A 7,360-nucleotide genomic window follows, 5' to 3' on the forward strand; every position below is an offset into this window, starting at 1 on the left:
AGGAGATGAAGGTGGAACAGAGAGAAAAGAAATTGTCCGACCCTTAAGAAGAATCGGCATGCACGCGTCTACACGGTAGCCGATCGCGCGATGCTTCTCTTTGCGACTCGCCGATGAAGAAGAAGAGTAGGAAGAGTAGAAAGAGAAGAAGAAGAAGAAGAAGAAGAAGAAGAAGAAGAAGAAGAGGAGCAAAAGGAGAAAGAGGAGGAGGGAATCGTGGCGGCCGGCGGTCTCCGAAGACCGCCCACTAAATCACCGGACCGAATTCCATTTGGCTTTCGGGCTTCTCTTCGCAGAGTCAACAACGTATTTACCCGTCGATTTGGCTCTTTTGCGGTCACTCTCTCTCTCTCTCTCTCTCTCTTTTTATATATATATATATATCGTTCTCTTTTTTTCTTCCTTTGCAGGAACGGCTCCCACGTCTCGGTCTTTTTCCATCTTCGAAGTCGAGTAGTCTTCTTCTTCTTCTTCTTCTTCTTCTCCTTCTCCTTCTCCTTCTTTCTTTTCTTCCTCTTCTTCGTCCTCTTCCTCTTCCTCTTCCTCCTCCGAAATTTTTTCCTCCTCCTTTTCTATCTTCTTTCTCTTCTCGCCGCATGAGGTCGGCGTGCTGCACGTTCCATGGATGTCTCCAGTTCGGGATTATGAATATTGATAATACTAGCGTGCCAGTAAAGGAGAAGGAGGGAGAGGAGGAGGAGGAGGAAGTGGAGATGGAAAAGGAGGAGGAAGAGGAGGCGAACGTCCAATGTAAATATCTCGTCGACCTTTTGGGTCCTCGCCACCCGTGCGTTCAGCCTTCTATTTCTTTCCTCTCCTCTCTCTTCAACTCTATCTACTCTTCTCTCTTCCATCGGCTTTCTTGACCTTTGCACTCAGCCGGTCCCCGTCTTTCCACGCTACCGACGTTGCGGTTACGCTCGAGAAGCTCTCACCACGATCGACGGACACGTTGGGAGTATACGTGTCTCGCATATTCTCTACGATGTTTCTTTCTTTTTTTTTTTTCCCTCAATGGTACCTACTCGCTCGAAATAAAATGTTTATATTGCGTGCGACCGCGGAAAGATATTTACGATGTCCCTTTTTTGCGATATCGAGAAAAAGTAAGAGTGTAAGATCGATCCTTTCTTATTTCTTTCTAGTAGAGCCAAATAAAATATAAGAAAGTTAAAGAAAATAAAGGAAAATAAAAGAAAAGAGAGAGAGAGAGAGAGAGAGAGAAAGGGAGAGGGAGGGAGAGAAAGGTGGAAAAAGAAAAGTTAGAAAAAAGCTAAGCTAAAGAAAGGAAAGACAGCAGTTGGTACTTTTTTGATCACGTCACGTTCCAATAATCGTACTACAGACAAGAAAAGATTCGTCCCTATCGCGTAGGAGAGAGAGAGAGAGAGAAGAAGAAGTCGTGAGTGAAAGATAGGAAATCCTTCCATCTCCTTCTTCTCATTCTATTCCTCCTCCTCCTCCTTCTCCTCCTCCTCCTTCTCCTCCTCCTCGTTTTCCTTCTTCTTCTACTTTTCTTCGGAGGCATCTGTTCGACTTTACATGGCACGGGGACGACCCCTGCGGCTGGCATCGTTCATTTTACGAGCTTCCACTCGAGGCAAGCCGTCAAACGCGCGTAATATCGGGTAATCCTCGAGGTGGGCGAGGGCTTTGAAACACGGTCTTGGTGCACAGTAGGAGGATAGGAGAAAAGTTAAAGGAGGGAAAGGGTCTGCGTTATGTACGAAAAGGGGAATTCCTTTAAGAAGAAAGGGTGGTAGGTGTCGAGGAACGACACTAGCGTGTACGAGAGATGAGAAGAGGTGAACGAAAGACGAGGGAGGAGAATCCTCGTAGTAGTAGTTGATATGCACGGGAGAATAGGAGGGACGTCTTACTGCCTTAAGCCTGCTCTTCTCCAACGCAGAAATATGCCGGCGCGTTTCTCTTAAAGCTCCTCTTTAACGCTCCAACTACGTTGAAATTAAGCGTGAGGAAGGATGTTTTCCTTACCGGCCGATCTCTTCCCTCTCTCTCTCTCTCTCTCTTTTAGTATTACTCCTTCTTATGCTTTTCCTTCTTCTTCCTCATTTCGCTCTCGCTAGTTCTCACAAGACAGATATTGGATTACGCTACGCTAGAGATTCAACCGCACCCGGGATTCCTCGAAATCGTCTATATTGCACGATAAATTTTCTTGCTTCGTCTTTTAATAATAAATAATATCTGGCCTTAAGGAACGATCGACGCGAGAAACCTTCGACGAAGTTCATAAATAATTAAATACATTGGTGATATATATATATATATATATATATATATATATATATATATATAAAACGTTCGTAGTTAAAATTTTTCATCTATCGATAAATCATCTATCATTTATATTTCTTTAAATCATCTATTCAAAATTATTTATTATTCTTAATTACCAATTTTTAATTTGATTATAACGATAATTGCTTTAATATAAATTTAATTCAATCAAATTCAATAGATATGAATACTATCGAAGAATAAATAATTTACGAAGTAACTCAACGATTTATTGTAATCAATGTAGTATGTACAGTTTTATCGCTTATCCATGATTCGTGATTTACGAGAGCGTCGCGTTATGGAGTGGACTGAACGGGACGGGACTTGTAACAGGTGCAGTACGAAAATGTCTATTGCCCTCCGTGCTTGAATTCGGAACCTTCTCTAGCGGGTTCGAGTTCGAATCGATAAACCCAATGGGCCATTTGAAGGGTTTGGGATATAGATTGCATTAAATGCGTTTAATCGTTGCCGCATGTGGTAATCGCTCGTCGATCAGCTATGTCAAATTTAACAACCACACACACTCTCTCTCTCTCTCTCTCTCTCTCTCTCTCTCTCTATTATGAAGCTCAAAAGAATTATTTTGAGGATTTGACTGGATGAAAAAGTCTTTATTTTTCTGAGCCTTTGAGAGTGAAAACTACAGACTCGTTTGCGGGATCGTTCCTCTAAGGGTTGTGCGGTCATGAAAAAGCTAGCATAATTATTCGAGCAAGGAGTCTTTAGAAAAGAGAAAAAGAGAGAGACTGAAGGAGAAAGAGAGAGAGAGAGAGAGAGAGAGAAAGAAAGAGACGGAAAGAGGAATGACACACGCGGAAGCCATAAAGCCGAAGTCGTGCGAGCTTTCTCTCTTTCTCTTTCTACTTCTATACCGTCGTTGCGTCTACCGAATGGAATTTTAATGAGCTCTATTTCGTCGCTCCTGCCAGATTTCAAGAGTGACGCGTTAATGCCAACCAAATGTACGTTATTCACCTTAGTAGATGTGTTCTAAGGTCTTACCAGGATGCCGCTTCTAGCTTCGTCTTCCTCTTCTTCTTCTTCTTCTTCTTCTTTAGTTTCTTATCTCTTTTCTTATTTCTTTTCTTTTGATTTCTTTCGTAGTTACTTTCTTTTTATTTTTCTTTTTTTTTTTTCTTTTTTCTCGCCACAAGCGAGAAGACCTTTGCGTGTACGACCATGACCACATGATGCTCGACCGAGTTCTCCACCTCCATTTCCACCACCTTCTTTACCTCCTCCTGTTCGTGGTGATGCGTGGGCGTTGGATACTTGCCTTCGAGATTAAAGGAAAAACTTTTTTTTTGCCGACGGCGCGTAGGACGAGAAGGAAACTTGTACTTTCGTTTGTCTCTACGTCAAAAGTTTTGAAAGTGTTAATAGCTAAGAGATTTAAAAGATTAAAAAGTGTTAATAGATTCGAATTTCGTTCGATATTGAAGAAAGATTAAAAGAATCTCCGACAGGAAATGAGTTTCTAATTTAGATCATCTTATATGTTAAGGATTTTGATCTTCGGAAGCTGTTCGTCTGGTTAAAACTCGTGTCACTATTAAATGGTGGGATTTATGTCACTTGAAAAGGAACGTATTTATCAGGCCTAGGTTAACTCCTTTCTTACTTCACGTCCCCTGGTACCAAGCAAATGTATCGCGTGCATCGAGTAACAGCCAGAGTAATGATCGGAACGCCCTTGTCCACGCCTTTCGTTCGAGCTGCCGTTTAGCTCGTCATTACTTACATTAGAAAAAGAGTTAGATCAAAAGATAGAGATAGCGATATATATATATATATAAAGAGAGAGAGAGAGAGAGAGAGAGAGAAAGAGAGTGATATCCGGAAGAATTAATCCTCGCAAGGATCAAATGTATTTTTTTTTGTTATTTTTTTTTTGGTTTTTTTTCTATTTCTTTCTTTTTAAACTCCCCGATGAGACTAAACTTTTAAACTCATGTTTCTTAAGAAAGAAAGAAAGAACGAGAAAAAAAATGAGAGTCCTGGAATACGTAGGGAGAAAGGGAAAGATTGAGAGAGTGAGAGAGAGAGAGAGAGAGAGAGAGAGAGAGAGAGAGAGAGAGGGAAGAGAGGAGACTCGTGGCGCGGACCGGGCACATTTGTCACCGCGCTGAGACGTTGCGGCGAGCTGATATAAATAGGCTCGGTGGTGACAAACGACCGGTTCTTACGGCAAAATAAGCAAACACGGCGAGGTACGACGTGGATGGGGCGTTGGGTTATAGATGCCTTTACCTTACTATGGGCATAGGGGTCACCGTCTCGATACCCACCTTTCTTTAGTGGACACATCGAGAGACTTCGAATGGTATATCTCTGTTGTTTTAAACTCGATATTTGAAGATTTACCCCTAATTTTTATTTGTAATTTTTATTGTTTTTCTTTCGCTTTTTCCTTTTCAATCGGTCAAGTAGTTCAAGAATAATTTGAGATAAAAATTATTAACGTAATTTCGACGATCAATATCATTGACAATGTTATTAATGCGTATTTAAATGTTTTTTTCTTTTTTTTTTCTTTTTTTTTTTTTAAATTTATTGAAAAAAAAAAGAAAAGAAAAGAAAACAAATAGAAATTATATTTTAGAAAAGAGTTCACGATGATTTTTGTATCCTTTTATTTCTACCAACAGTAACAACTAAGAAAAGAATATGATATTGCCCCGATGAGGAGGGACTTATACATGACAGAAGCAAATATATCCGTACCTCGACGACCGTCTATATTTACGTCGAGGAAACGATAGCAAGAATGAAGTGCGACGAGGTGCATCATAGTCCGATGAAAAATCTGCCGTTTCCTGATGAGAAACGATATTTATAGGAGGGAGGGAAGGATCTCCCGTTTCTCGTAGCCTTGTAGAAACTATGTAGTAACAAGTAAGCGTATGTATGCAGGTACATATAAAGTTGAAATACTAGAACGATATACGGCCATTTTATCATGGCACACGCCTGTATCTAAAATGACGTACGATTATTGAGAATCTTGTTAAAGATATCTTCTTCTTCTTCTTTTTTTGTTTCCTCTTTTTCTTTTGTTTGTTTGTTTTTTCTTTCCTTTTTTCTTTTCCCTTTTTTTTTTTTAATCACTATTTCTTCTCTTCTCCTACTTTCCTTTTCTCTCTCTCTCTCTCTCTCTCTCTCTCTCTCTCTCTCTCTCTCTCTCTCCTTTTTTTACGAGAACGAATTTATTTTATTTAATTCGAGAGCAAGCTCGCGGTACGCTTCGTTTTATAAATACCTATAAGCTTAATAAATATCATCTCCTTTCGATACGCACGAAGGAGACACGATGTAATTTCTCCACGATGTAATTTCTCCACGATGGATAATTCGTAACGAGGACGACGCGAAGACGCCAAGCAAATGCCAACCGATGACATTTCGATGGGTTGTTAACCGTATCGGTCCATTGACGCAATCAATGGTTAGATTTCTTCCTAACAGAGAAAGAGAGAGAGAGAGAGAGAGATCTCGATGGGGACGACGAACTCGTAAATCCGATATCAGAAACGATTGCATAAAAATCTACTTGAAAAGAACTTTCTCTCTCTTTCTCTCTCTCTCTCTCTCTCTCTCTTCCTTTCTATCTATTATCCATCTATCTATCTATCTTTCTATCTTCCTCTTGGTAAATAGAAATCGCTCGCCGTTTATCTCGTTTGCCTCGTTAGAATCCGTTGCTTCGTATGATTGAGAAAGGGGTTTACGCAAAGTCGATAGGAGAGTTCTCTCTCTTTCTTTCTTTTTCTTTCTCTCGAGCATCGAAAGGATAGACTAGAGGGAAAGAAAGAGACTATGGCGATGAATTGCAAATGAGAATAGCGTTGATAACGATTCCTTTACTCCTTCCACGTATCAAATCCAGTCTACTTCCCTTCCTCTTCCTCCTCTCTCTCTCTCTCTCTCTCTCTCTTTCTCACCCTTCCTTTCTTCCTAACCCATCCATCCAGCCGCCAACAAGAGAAAAAGAGAGGAACAGACAGAAAGAGAGAGAGAAAGAGAGAGAGAGAGAGAGAGAGACTTTTATAGCAAGTCTCGAGTGAAACCGATTGCGGTACTAGGAACTAAAAGACGAGTGGTTGCTACGTGTTCGGTGCAAATGAAGCCAACGAAATTTAATTCCACCGTTACTCCCTGTCTCGCTGGATGGTAATAGTTTGCCATTGTTGAATCCTTGCCAACGCATAGATCAGAGAAATGTGACGTTGGTTCGGCTCCTCCCGTGACCTACATGCATACTACCGGCTTAACGAGATAACTATTACGAATTTGTCCTTCTCTTTCGGGAAAATCGTATTGTTCGTATCCCACGGATAAATTGACTTTATCACTGCCGGCGATCCTTTAAAACGTGGCTCGTATATGTGGCTATCGTATATTACGATAAAATATATATATATATATATACATATATATGAAACATTGTTAGGCATTTGAAACGAACGGATATCGTTATAACTATAAATTCGAAAATATCTAGGAAATGGAATATATTGTGACGTGGTATATGCCGTTAGGTAGAATATTCTTCGAATAGATAAAATAAAGTATCATAGGGGAGGGAATATAATAAATAAGTGAAGTTCTCGAAAGAGAAATGGAAACATCTAACTGTCCTCGTTTCTATCCAATTAAACTCGTGTCCCTTTGGTAAACGTTATTTCGTACTGGTGCTAGGAAAATCGTTTGTTGGTTAAAGTAGTAAAGAGAAAAAAAAGGAGAGAAAAGAAAAGGAAAGAAAAGAAAAAAGGAAAAAGAAAAAAAGAAAGAAAAAAAAAAAAAGAAAAAAAGGAGAAGAGGTGCTGGCAAAAACGGAAGTGAGACGTTACATCTGGTTTAACGGGCAACAACGCGGACTGTTCTATATTTACCGAATTTCTGTCGTCGGGCGATGCCTATACACCGTGTCCTGCGTTAAACTCGACGATAAACCCTCGTCCCCCGACGACAGATTTATTTCGGCAAAAGGGAATCTCCCGAATTTACTTGACCGCCGATTTTTCCTTCACGTTCGCAAAGATAGAAAAGGGAA

This window comes from Vespa crabro, chromosome 3 (genome assembly GCF_910589235.1).
Source record: "Vespa crabro chromosome 3, iyVesCrab1.2, whole genome shotgun sequence".
NCBI lineage: Eukaryota > Metazoa > Arthropoda > Insecta > Hymenoptera > Vespidae > Vespa > Vespa crabro.